Here is a 14,395-nt window from a genome sequence, read left to right on the forward strand (position 1 = left end):
GCGGTGTGAACAGGAAAGCCCGGTGCTTTTCAAGCTCCAGCTCCGAACCGGCCCTGAAACACCGTTGGTGTGAATGAGGTATGAGAGACTAGGGTTTCTTGCTGTTTGTTATGTATAAAATGTAACCCTTTTTGTACCAAATGTATTTGGTCACCCTAACCCTAACCCTAGTAGTGGTGGGTTGAATGTTATATTGAACCAGGAAGTCAGAAAAAGTCACATGTTGTTATGACATTACAAGATGGTTAATGAAATTAGACACATGTTCTTTCCACTGAGGTTTAATACTTTGTTCAATAGCTTTTTATTTTGCTTTTTATGTATCTTACACTCAACTACTAGTATTTGCTCAACTACTGTTCACAAGCGTGAAACACATCCTGACTGACATTCGCACCCTTAGTTTTATGTAACAGCTTTTCTTGGAAAGAAAAGCTCACGTTGAGAGGTAGATAGAGAAGCCATAATGCCTCTGACTGAGCAGTGCAAAAACAAACAAAAACATACTATTGTAACTTATTTCAGCTTCAGTTGTATACTACTGAGAGTTCAATACTTTTGATGCTTTAAATGTATAATAATTGCTTAATACTGTTAGCAGTGAAATCCTTACTGACATTTTACTGACTTTTTTTGGTAACAAATCTGTCCTTGGGAAGAAACACCTTCAGTCTCAGAAGGAGAAAGAGACTTTGTTAAGTCCTGTCTGCCTCACATTGAAAACATTAACGTTCCCATGTCATGCTTTTCCGGTTATTACCCGTCCCCTTGTGTGTCGACTTTGAGAGTTTAATACTGTTTTGTTGTTGCTTTATGGTTTCCTCATTTTAAATCTGACCCGTTTCTACAGTTATTTTTTTTGCCAAAAGATGACCATGAAGATTTCTAAGTGAGCTGTTTGCACGTAACATTTATAAATCATCTCTTTTATTAAATTATGTATTATATTTATCTGGTTTGTGACGGACCAGGGTACGCAAAAACTAAAGATGCAGGTGAAGGTTGAACAAAATAAGGATTTTATTTACCCTAAATAAACATACAGTTTTTAGGATGGGTAACAAGATCAATTGTGTTGAAAAAAAGACGAACTGGCTTACTCTCCATTCTGCAGTAATTTATACCAATGCTGGCCGGTCCATTGTTGAGTGCAGGGGAGAGAAGACTAAAGATGGGAGGCTTAGATGGACCAGCCTTTTTAAACACCCCTCAATGTTTTAGGGGAATGGCACAGTCCAATTAACCAGGCACATCTACATAAGCATGTGCTGTTCATTAGTGACGGCGAGATGAAGCCTTATGAAGCTTTGAAGCTTTCCAGCCAATTGGTTCCCAAAAGGGTTCATCAGCCCGGGCATCTCGACCGGCCCACTTCGGTACCACTAGTAAATTGTCAACGGAGGGGGGGTGCTAGTGACTTATCCGACCGGCCCACTTCGTTACGGGCCCATCGGGTTTCGTCCCGAACGTCCCGATGGCCAGTCCGCCACTGGGTTCATCTCATGAGGCTTCATCATGGGCTTCATTTGAACACAAACCTCCCTGTTGGTCAAAGTGTGTAAAACAGGCAGATTTGCCCTTGCAACAGTGTGCTCTATCTCATACCGAGTTCCCAATGAGTAAAGCCTTAGAATAACTCTAAACAACGAACATAAAATCATATGTTCATGTTAACAATATTGTTTTTATTCCAGTTGATTGTGATTGAAAAGCCTAAGGAGGCTGGTAAACATTGCAAAGAGGGATTTGTATTCCTTAATAATATTCGTAAACTTAACCATGTTGTAGCATGAGAAGGCTAAACCATATCAAAGAATACATTTATTAACTACATCATCTCATTTAGCTGTAGCTTCTATAAACACAAAAAAAGACTTATTGACCAGTTGTTGAACCAGGGACCCTGCGGTTAAGAGTCAACTGCTTTCCAGCTGAGCCACATCCCACACACTGAACCTACCCGAAAACACTCCATGCTATTTATTCCTGTATTTATTCATTTTTTATTCCTACATTTATTTATGCTTTTATTCATTTATACTTATGACATGTTCCAACCTCTATATAAGTGAGGGTCTGAGCTCTCTTAATTCCATCGTGTCACCGCCGGGCCCGGGTACAGGAGGGGTAATATGGTTCTTATCATACATCCATGGGTAATATGAGCGTTGTGGTTCAACCGATCCAAAGCACTTTCTGAAGCAGTCACGTGGTGTTGAGGGGCAGCGAGGCTTCGTTTGTCATCTGTGACGTCACTGGCCCAAAACGATACAAGCCTCCATACAAGCTTCACTAAAGACTTCCGGGATTACACGACACACGCTCCGAAGCCTCGGCCCAATACGTAACATCAGTACTGTCTATTAGCTCAGCTTTTTGCCAGGAGCAAGGTGAGACACTGACAGTAGGATTAACACAACACACTTAAGAATCACACATTTTACTCACTCTAGTAAAATAACGTTAAAAAAGGAGATGCATGTTAACGTTTGTTAACATGCATCTCCTTTGACTCTTTCGAGCTACTCTATCAATCCCTGATGTACTGTACAGAGGACATCCTGGTCTTTCCAGTGATATGTCATTGGTTAAAATTGCATGCTGGGAAGTTCCTTTTTCTTGTCATCCAAAATGGCTGGCATACCAAAAACAAAATGTTATAGAAGCAGGAGGAGAAGTCAAATATTGTTGAATAATTGTAATTTTTACCATGAAAATCATATATGTTCTTGTATGTATGTTCTTGTTCTTGTACTATATAATTTGTTCTAAAGGCAATTAAATAATTCAAGTTTTCAAAGTCTTGTAGTGATCACATGGTGTTATTAAATAAATAAATTTAAATGGTTTCAAATCAGAATTGTGACTGAGCTTTGGAATTCACGAGTCAGTGCTAATCCATCAAGACGTGTTACTACGGTTAACTACAGTCAAATAATTCAAATGTGCTTATTTTAATACAAAAAAAGGTTTTATTTTGTGTGAATAAGGAGTAACACTTATAGTAGAGTTGGAATTAAGTTTGCTTAAAAGTTGATAGCCAGATTTGGGTGAAGGGACGGGAAAGACACATCATTGTTCTTATTTCTAATTTCTAATTGCTTGGGAGATTCTGTTGTGTGTCTGAGCGACAGGAGAGACCGGCCTCACAGAGATGTGTAATGGGGGAGGGCGTGTTGATGGACAGAGGGGATACTCAGCTGTAATGCATGGCAGACATGATGAGAGAGGCCGCTGAACTCAATGTGCTGGCATGGCAATTACACACAGGCAAACAAAACAACATGTAGGACCACTCTAACAGCAGCCATGATGCATAAAAAAAGAACACACCATGCACATGTCCACATCAGTCACACACATAACACACATTACTGACACTGAGTGACACTTGCAGTCCCCAGGTGCAGCCGCACACATTTAAAATCACACATGACATGACATACATTGGATTTGTTATGTATTCTTTATGTAATTCTGTCATTTGAACACTGTGCCATCGCTGGAAGCTTGCATTGAATGTCTGGTCAGATATACGAGTGTGTTGATCTTATAGTTAGAAAAAGTTCCTCTTTGGCTGTTTGTGTGTAGAAGTTTGGCATTTAAGAAAGTTTGACTAAAATACAAAATGGAGGAAAGATGGTTTCTTTGTGGTATCAGTCTTACAAACTACAGTATGTGCAACTCCATACAGATTTGTATGCGTGCATTTTAATTAAAGTAACCATGATTATTGGTGTTATTAATGACGACATATCTTGCTAATTTCATGGTTCATATTAGTATTTTGTGTTGCTTCTGTAACAAGATGTTGTTTTGTCAAAGAGCAGCTTTTAGGTCTTGCTTAAAATACTCAGGTGTTGTTTTTAGATATTGGGTTGAACCTTGTTTCTTGAAAGAAAACAAAAAACGGACAGTAAAAAGTGGCTGCCTGAGGAAGGGCCATAAGAGTCTTGGATATTTTGACTCAATGTAAACACTTCAAAGATGGATTTACATGTGTCAGAGATGATTGTACACAACCTGGAGGTGATTTCAAATAACTCTTTTAACTATAGAGTGCAAATTCACCATTAAAACATGAAGGCCCTGCATGACAAAAAGGAAACTGTAGCTGTTGGAGTCATTTCAATCCTCCTGGGGTTCATTTATGCTTTAAAGATTCTCTTTTACCCCCATTTGTGTTTGATTTGGCTTCTCATTTCCTTTGAGCAGGGTTCAAAACCACATTCCCAACATTATTTTTAGAAGAAGTTCTTTGTACCAGTAGCTGAAAGAGAGAACTGTAACTGTCTGTATGTGTGACCCTCATGTTTTAAAGGGTTAATTCAACTGTCTGACAGCAGATTGTAGGCCAGTCGAACAACTTTTCTATCCATCTTGCTTTGTAAGTCATGATTCCCCTGTCTGAAATAATTGCTATTAACGTAATATCCTGATCTTATTATCCTATCATCAAAATATGCCTTTTAAGGCTTAAAAAAGGTGCTTAGACAAACACTGTAACTTGCATTTAGTTAAGGATTAAATTAGAGATGTCCCGATCCGATCACGTGATCGGGGATCGGAGCCGATCACGTGATTTTCAAAAGATCGGAATCGGGACAAAAAAATCGGGGATCGGATTTTTTAATTAAAATTATTATAATTTTTTAATTTTTTTATTCAATGTTACAAAACAAAAATGACCATGTTCAAGTCTTAAAGTCATCCTGAGGCCTTAGTTTTGGTTTCAAATTACACAACATCATGTATGTGTTGCTTCTTTGGGGCTTGTTTTCATAGACCTGGTTGCTTATTTCTCTCAAATCTGGCAACAGAGTGGGCAGGGCGCAGTGTCTAATTGTAGCAGTAAGCTAACGAGTACTGAAAGCTTTATTTTGTTTTGATCCAATGCTGCACAACTGAACTGATCCAATGCTGCTGTGAAAGAAAGAAGCTATATCCATGTTGGATAGAATATCCAATTTAAATAAAAAAATAACCTTAAGGGACAACTTGAATGCTTTTTTTTCTCTTAATGCATTGCATAAAGATCGGATCGGGAAAAATCAGTAGCGGCAAATTGTCAAAATCAAATGATCGGAATCGGATCGGGAGCAAAAAAAGGTGATCGGGACATCCCTAGATTAAATCAAATCATCTTAAATAAGGTCATCTTAAATCATTTGCTTGCCCAGGATGAATAAAGCATTAAAAAATATATAACATTGTGAAAGTATTAATGTAAGTAATGTAATTGCATTATTTTACGATAAGGACTAGTACGATATAGAAGTAAAAAAACACACAATATTTGGTAAAATATGTGAATATATGATTCTGAATGAAGTATTGTGCTGAGAGACAATACATTTATTCTAAAGACTTAATAAGAAATACGATTTTTATTAATGAGGTCCTTTTTTCAATGATAGTGACAATGTTTAAATAGTAACCATTCCCTCTAATATCACAACACATGTTCAATTAATTGCAATTATTTCCAAATTGTACAGCCCTTTTTACCACCACTGGTTAAACATACATGTAACAGTTCTTTAACACAATGGTGCATTAAACAAGATGAACAAGATACACTTATGAAACTCAGCGAGCGTCTTCAGAGAGACCGAGAGCTGAGGGCTGTTAGCACCGAGCGATGAAGGAGTTCAAACAGGAAAACTGCTGTCCATAACAGGGAAGAGTTGCTATATGGAAACATTAAGTCTGCTTGTGTTTTGAAGTGGAATGATCTTACGCTCTCTGACGTGCGCTTTGCCCGCTTCATCTTCTGTCTCCATGGCCATTCTCCCTCAGCGCCTCTCCCTCCGCTGCTCATTTAGCATAAATGTGAGTTTCCGCCCATTAGGACCCAAGATGGGCTGGAGACGGTTTATTTAGTTCAGATGTGGGTTGTTTTTTTGTGGAATACATTCATACATTAAGAGTTAAAAGGGTACGTTTGCCCAAAGTTCAAAAAACATGTTTTTCTGCAACTCAGTTTGGGTTTTATTTGCTAAAGTTTTTGAGATAGTCAATTGAAGTGACATTTCAGATACTTTGAGCTAGACACTATGCAAGAAGTTGAAACTTTTTATTATGCTATTTTTTTTAAAGCTTTGAGGATCATAAACACAATTCCTTTCATCTCAATTGTGTTGATGTGGAGACATTTCAGAGGAGAATACCTCAAAGTCTTGGCACACAAAACAAAATCAATTTCAATTACTTGGTATGTACCACTCAATAAGATGTGTTTTCTCTGCTGATATTGATAAGTATATATATTAACTCAGCATATCTGGTGTTATCATTTCCTTATCCAAGACAAGTCCCAACTTTAAACCAAACTATTTGAAACCTGTTGGGATCATTCTTATGTTAAGTGTCGGGGAGTAACGGAGTACATGTAAAAGGGTTACGTAATCAGAATGAATACATGTAAAAAAACCTGTAGTCCCTTATGGTTACATTTAAAAAAAATACGTAACCAGATTACTGTAACATAAAAAAAAAAAAAGTTATTACTAGCAGGAATGCAATGCACTGAAATACAAAAAAACGCTGCGATACTCTCCCTTCGTCCAAAGCCTAAATAAGATCTTATAAGTCAGGGGTTGAATAGGTAGCTTTTTAGTGGTCACATGATCAGTCAAATATTCAATTAATCAACAGCAATTTAAAAGCAATTAACCTCTCTGACATTTTGTAGACTGAACGATAAAATCATTACTCACTCAAAGAATCGTCTTGATTTTACTTTTTTTTAATCATACCTGATCAAAATGATACATTTCAGAGTAGTGAGGGTCTTCCTGTTGTCTTTAATTATGACGGTAGATATGATAATGGGAGCTAATGGATTGCTAGACTGAAGCTTGCAAAGTGCCAAAGAATCAAAGGAAGACAGACTTATGAAACATGCATCAATGACAGTGAAATGAAAAACCAAAGGCAAGCTGTGTTTGTTTGGAGACTCGGGTGGAGGGGAGGGTTGAGATGGGTTTCATAACCAAGCCACATTGCCATTCCCTTTTTTTTTTAAAAAGGAAAATGCTCACCAGCTGTTGATGAAAGCACGAGGCAGCTTTGATCAGAGAGTGGAGGTGTGCTCAGGTTGACGTTACAGATGTGGACCTGAAGGCGACTGCTTGATTTATTCATCAATTTATATATTTATGAGTTCAATTTGGGTAATGAAGAAAATTGTGATTTTAAACAAAAGAAGTACACAATTAATATCATTTTCAGTGAAATTAGGAAACTGGACTAGTGAAATGTCCTAATTGCAGTATAATTGCAGCACTTTGTTCTCAAAATGAGCTTTTTTGTCTTTTGTGTGTCTCCTGTGACATGTCTCCAGGCTTTAATGTTCAAAAAGCTCTTTATTTTTCTCATACTGCCTGTGCTGCAGCACCTCTTTTCACCCTCTGTCTGAAACCAGAGCCCAGTCTGCTCTGATTGGTTAGCTGGCAGGCTCTGTTGTGATTAGCCAACAACTTAGAGATGTCCCGCCCCTTTACGCAGCGTCCACACGGCGGCGTGCGTTGAAGCTTGCCGGTGGGCGTGTCTGAAACTCGACCAACAACCAATCACATGAATCTCCCGCCCCGGAAACACAAGCACGCAGTTTGATTGGCTAGAGCTTGTACTGGCATATGATTTGATTGGCTGGCGCTTCCGTCGAAACTTCAAAAGTTGAACATTGCTCAACTTTTGAAGCGAGCAACGAGAGCAAAGCGAAGCGAGGAACCACAATGCAGTGAATGGGCTGAAGCGTTGAAGCTTCAACGCACGCCGCCGTGTGGACGGGCCGTTAGCCTATCACCTACAATGTGTTGGAGCGCTAGCCAATAGAAGCGCAAGTGTTGCATAGTGATGTCATGTTAGGGAAGTAAACAAAGAAGACCAATGGAGACGTTGCAGGCATCTTATCTATGCTTATTCATGGGGGGGGGGAAGTCAGGGATTTTAGCCTTTGCAGACCATTTACACGCATCAAAACCTTTAGCACACACTACAGGAAGGGGAAAACCCCAAAAAGCAGAATTTATAGATGTCATTTTAGAGAAAAGTTGTATTTGTGGCTCATTCTTTTATTCATCAGATCATATGATTTGTATATAAATTGCAGCAGTGTGAGCAGGTGGTAAATGTAGAACAGCAGAGTGCAGAACAAAGCAGTACATCAGACTCTTACAGACTCCAGTAAACAATGAAACCTTCATGAATAATTGCTTCCAATTGTTCCCCCTGATGCAGGCCGCAGGATTAGCAATAAACGTCTGAATATGAGGCTGCCTGCGCTGATATTTACTCCTCCGCAGTCCCTCCGTTTACAGCCCTCTCAGTGCACTTACATCGTGCTCACTGAAAACTCAGATTGACAAAGACTGCAAACTCTAAAAGTCAGCATTTGCACGAAGAGCCTCGGGAAGGACATCCAAATAGCACAGATGATGCACCTGCGACTGAAGGTGTTCATTGTCGTCACTAATTTATCACGGGAACTTCAGGCAACACAGGTGTTCAGATTACTGCTGAGGGGCGGATTTACTGGAGCTCAGTCGCAGAAAACATCTGAAAATAGTTGGGAACTTTTTTCAGAAGTTTGACTAAATGCATGACAGTGACACTTACAAAAAAACAACCATAAAAACATATTTAAATATTCATTTGAAAACGTCACAATGGACATCATAATTACCCATAAGAGACATCGCTGTTGTAATGTTCTCACATAACATTGGTTCAAATAAAATGGTTTAATACTTGAATAAAGATCAGTATAACCCCGAGGATGAGTGCACTTTAGTATTTATAAATTCAACCTCTCCTTCAGATGAGAGAATTGTAGCTTGGATTCACCATTCCTGTTTAGCATGCATTAGAAGTCATAGGCAATTTAATCTTCTTTAATCAAACCGTTAATAAAATCATAATGCAAGCTGCAAAATGTTTGTAAATGTTCCTTACGCGTAGACTATAATTCAAAAGAAATTACTTGCATATCTTCATTATGGACCTCATAGATTTGTCTTTGTGAGAAGATGTCAAACTCACAGCTTTTTGAATAAGTAATAAGTCCTTTGTTTTGTCTCATTCATTATAAATAGTGCTTCCTGCCTGCGAAAAGGCTCACTCCATGCTCTGTGTGTTCGACAGCAGGTTTGAAGTGGAGTAAATGACACGATACGTAACCTGCAGTGACAAGCCTTCCAGAAAACACACTGCTGGCTGTTCACCAACAACTGGACTCTGACATCAACGATTACTTATTTTTACATTTAGGAATTGGCTCTAAATTCTCACAGATTCTTGAAAACAAACCAGTAATTGTACGGATTGGAGAAACTTTCCGTCCCGCTTTTGGATATTCGCGTAAATTAAAGTTGGCCTAGTGTCGTCACTATATTTGAAATGACTGGCTAGCTTTCAGCAGATAAGATAATATTAGATTAGAGGTACTTTATTGATCCCAATTTGGGAAATGTTTGCATTGCAGCTGCATAAAAAACAAGGCATTGCATAATTGTAAAATTAAAAGAGTAGAAATAAAAAATTCTAAAATGTAAACATCTCAAAAACAAGTTGACTTTGAAGATAAACAAATCTAGAAACTATCTGACAAATAAGGGCCAATAAGATCTGTAGTAATATCGGGAAAAGGAACCAAATTCCCCCTTGTGAGATACAGTACATCAAATACGTCCTCATTGAACACAAAGAACATTCTATATCTAAAAGGTTGGATTGTCGTTTTCAAGATTGAAACAAATCAGATTTGTTAAGCCTTGTGTGCTCATTCTCAAACCAAAACACAACCATTACCTTTATTAAAGGATTCATGGGTTATATTGCTTTTAAACAAGAGCCTCTGGCCAGATGTCTGCTCTATTTAACTAGCTTCTCTTCTCTTCTGTAAACATATGACTTCCCTGTTTTTGCCGTAACAGGCCAGGCACCTTGAGACCTGTTGATGTTGTCACATATCCTCGGCCGCTGAGAAGCATCGATACACATCTGGCATTACTTAATATCCTGTTATATTTCTGCCACCTTTATTCCTAGTTAAACACAAATCTAATTCGGCTCGGTTTTCTTCAGGTACACTTCTGCCGTCACCCCTTAAATTGAGCTCATGAATTATTAAAGTCTGTCCCGCTGCTCCGACGCTAACCTGTAATTAGTTTTGCCCAAGACTCCTCATCATGAGCTGCAGGATGTGGGGGTCTCGGGAGGCGAATACATTGTTCCTTTAAGACTGAATAAAAACCTGGAGAAAGTGGAAGAGCGTAGGGTGGAAAGAACCAATGAGAAGGCAGGGTTTGCAGAAACTGTTAGTGGCACCTTGGCGAGGAGAGTTGTGCTTTGGGGGGAAAGGGGGGAGGTTTTGTGGGATTGCGAGGAGTTGAAGGGGGGAGAGTCTCTTGAGAGAGTCGAATAGGAGAGTGAAGAGAGAGGGAAAGAACATCCATGCGCGGCAGTGGGAAGACACAAAACAAATCGCCTGGCTACTCACTGCCTTTACAATGAGTGTTTATCCCACTTGTCTGAGAGCCGATTGTCTGCTCGCGCATAAGTCATGGAGATCATTTAGACCGGTGGCGAGCGCAGAGCACCAGCAGAGCTCCCTCTCCCTGTGAGAAGGACCGCGCGCAGAGATGCGTTCACATGCTTTAGACAGGTGAGTGCTGTTTTTTCTCATGACGGTGCTTCTTCTTCGGAAGCTTTCCTCTCAGGATGCTGCTCAGCGTTTATCTCCAAGCTGAGGAATCTCCCTCCAGCTTCCATCTCTCACGCTTCTCTCATCCTCATCAAATTAAAATCCCCTCTTGTTCGCTTTGCAAGCCGTGTTTTTATTCTGTTCCTCCGTCTTTCTTTCCTCATTGTTGACACTGTCATTGAGACATGTCATGACATCTTATCGAGACAAGAAATAACATATTCAGGCTTGCAGAAATTCCCCTGCAGAGTGCAATGTTTACCTCTCCGACTTCCACAGAGTCTCGTATTTATGCGTCTCATAATAACTCTCAGATTAAATTATTTTTCACTTGGCTCGATGCATAAATTGTGTACAGTTTGTGGCGTCCTCACATCATGACGAATCCTTACCTGCACTCCCACTATAGCTTAGCTGTGAGAACTTCATTTCACTTTTCAGGAATTAAGAAACTCTCCCCCCCTGCTGAGACTAGAGGTTACCAAACAGTTAAACCCCGGCTGTCCCGTTTGAGTGCTTTAGCGAATCTCCTGCCGGGCCCCGCGTTGGCTCTATTTCATACCATTGTCTGCCGGCGGTGATTAACTGCCCTGCTTGTGGCTCGGTGATTTCTGCTTTGTGTTGAGAGCTGTGCGGACGGGACTGTAGGGGAGGGAGGGAGGGAGGGAGACGGGCGGGTCAGCTGATGCTCTGAGGTGCAGGAGATTTATGACCCCCCAGAACAAAGCTGTGTCTGCTGAGGGACCATAAACCATAAATCAGGGAGAAGTGGGTCAGATTGGGTCAGTGCTCATCTGCTCGCTGCAGATCTGCTCGCTCTTTTCCAAAAGGTGCTCTTTTTCTACTTTTCACACCTGGATATTTGACACTTTTAAGTTTTTTGTTATTTTACAGTTTGAGTTTTTATCTCACTATTTTTTTTTCATTTTTGATATTTTGTTATTTGGTTTGAAAGCACTGTTAGATCTCTATTTTGATTCAAACTAATAGGAGAAAAAAGTTTTATTCTAAATTCGGTTCTATAGCTGTATCGATCACACTTTTATATTTTATTTTTATCTCACTTTGCTTTTTACATGTTCTTATTTGTTTACTGTTTTTTATTTATTGTTTGGTAAGTTTCAAAGCACTGTCAGGATTGCTATATTATTTCTAATTAACTAAATACATGTTATACTCTGAAATCTGTTCTAAATCTGTTTTTAAAATTAATTCATCCATCATTATAAGTTTATTTCCTTTTTTTAATATACCTTTTTTAATTTTTTTATAAATATTTATTTTTTGAGTTTCATATTTTGTTATTTGTGTTTACTGTATTTGTTATTTGTGTTTACTGTATTTGTTATTTGATATTTCTAAAAGCACTGTCAGGATCACTATTTTATTTCAAATTAAATATTTTTCATAAATATTTTCTATACCAGTTGTTCAAATGACTTTATTCATCACAAGCAGACTCTTGTCTGTGCTGTTTAACTCCAGGATATTCAGCTGTCAATCATATTCCCGAATGAATTCCTATTTTTCATTTCAAATGCCATTACCTTCATTAAGTGAATCACCCCTAATCCTTTCATTATCTCCAGCTATGTTAACTCCATTGGCCTTTAGTCCCCGTTCGTCTTAATCGTCCTAATTATGTAATATTTGCCTTTTTAAAAAGCCTGATGAGAGTCAAAATGGCATGCTCTCATTTTGGCAGCGACTTGTTAGTGATTGTATTACACTCTCCTCCGTCTGATTCCAGTCTTCTTGATTCTGATCGCTGGTTTGACTAGTTTTGTGATTTGTCTTCCTGAGGGCAGCTGAAGCCGATGTGAGAAATTGATTTTCTGCAGAAGGATTAGCAGCGGGGTTACAGCTATAGGCATGCATTGCATTACAGTGATTCACTCACGCATCTGTACACCAAAGTAGGCTAAACACGTTATTTATTAGCTGTTGTATAAGAATGATATTTGACTAAAACACACACAGGCTTACAGAAGACACTGTGGAGGTAGTGGGCGACGGATATGGGAATAACAATGAATAACTTGGAGCTGTGTTTCCCAAGTTCAGACAGCTTGAGTATAGGGAGATAAATAATCTCAGCCAGGAAGGATGGATCTTAATTCATTTGTGTCTGTATTGTTGCACAAAAAGGCATTGCACACTGCTGCTGGAAATCAAACAAATGCAAATTGCATCTGTGGAATGGAAACATCAGAAGTCTCTCAGTATGGCTGCCATAACAGCGGGGATTTGTACTTGTGTTTACGACAACACTGATCATATTTTCTCCCGTTTTTGAGTGAACGGGAATTAAGCACGAGGCGGAAGCATGCTGCGTTAATGTTTCTGCCTTTATTATGCTAATCGGTTTACAGTGTGTTAGCTATGTATGGAATTGTCATATACGTGTTGTCAGGAGATAAACACCCGCAAGAAATACATGGCGAGACTTTTTATCAAATATTTCCTAAACACCTTCACAGATATTTGCTTTTATATGACAGAAAGTGAAAAACAGCTCAGCTTGAAAAGGTATAAAGTGACCTTTTCCGAGCTGAATGTTAATGTATCCACCGTGCGTGAAAATGGATTGGAACTGAAATGATTCATGAGTGTTTTTGTCTGCGTCTCACACATTCAGCTTACATGTTGTTTCACAGTCACTGAGTCATTATGCTGAGGTTTTTGTCGCTATGATGGCTTTTTACTGTCAGCGCTGCTATAATGGGTTACACAAACTGCATAATCAAGTCTCCAGGGTCGGCCATTAGGGCCTGCGTTTGGTTTATTACTGCAGTCCAGTCTTATTGTTAAATTAGTTTGGACGTTGCTCAGGACTTTACTGGAAAGCTGTTGTTTTGCTCATTAAAATGATTCCCACTGCAGTTTAGTGGCATTATTATAAGATAATGTACACCACAAAGCTGCAATGTTTTTATGACCATCTCAACAATGGAGGGAAAATAACGTTGCAGCATACGTAATTAGAAATATATCATTTTTAATATGCACTCATTAGCCCATTATGTTCTAGCCAAACACTTTTAGATTTTAAATTTGGTTGTGGATGGGAGAAAAAAGTGTTTAAAATAATGTTGTTGTGTGAAAACTTTCAAAAATTAAATGAACTTCCCTGGAGCGATGCAGGCCATTTGTGAGGTTATAATTAAAATTAAGGCTGGAGTTTTTTCTAAAAGTCATACATAAAATAAAGTCCTTTGCACAGACTTTTTTCAACCAACATGAAGACAAAGTTGCGTGCTCTCCACAAAATATAAACAATAATAATCAAAAAGTATTCCACTATGTTTTCTGATGGAGAAAACTAGTGTTTGTTGTCCACAGTTAGCTAGTTAAAGGGGACCTATCATGCAAAATGCACTTTTGTACGTCTTTTATACATAAATATGTGTCCCCGGTGTGTCAGGGAACTCAACCCTCTCTCTTTTCCTCCATACCCAAATCTCTAAAAACAGGGCTGCAATGGATCTGATACAGATTTGAAATTGTTCTGACGTCAGAAACGGGGTGCTCCGCCTACATGGGCAACTCTCCACCAATCAGGGGAATGAGAGGTTGCGTGGCATGGTAACAGCATGGTAACAGCATGGTAATAGCATGGTAACAGCATGGTAACAGTATGGTAATAGCATGGTAACAGTGTGGTAACACCATGGTAACAGCATGGTA

At 38.9% G+C, this 14,395-nt stretch overlaps 1 long non-coding RNA gene across 2 annotated transcripts in view; it reads left to right on the top strand.

Moving 5' to 3' along the window:
- LOC104945379 (uncharacterized) overlaps positions 1 to 14,395 on the top strand; it is a 71,757-nt gene that overhangs the window by 4,416 nt on the left and 52,946 nt on the right. Inside the window, exon 1 of one of the 2 annotated variants that reach the window (XR_798334.1) lies at positions 10,480 to 10,669. The exons of the other annotated variant lie outside the window; for it this stretch is intronic. This is a non-coding gene — a long non-coding RNA (uncharacterized lncRNA). Of the gene's footprint in view, positions 1 to 10,479; positions 10,670 to 14,395 lie in introns of those variants that run through there. 2 annotated transcript variants of the gene reach the window in all.

The sequence above is a fragment of the Notothenia coriiceps genome, unplaced genomic scaffold, assembly GCF_000735185.1.
Source record: "Notothenia coriiceps isolate Sejong01 unplaced genomic scaffold, NC01 NC01_scaffold00009597, whole genome shotgun sequence".
NCBI lineage: Eukaryota > Metazoa > Chordata > Actinopteri > Perciformes > Nototheniidae > Notothenia > Notothenia coriiceps.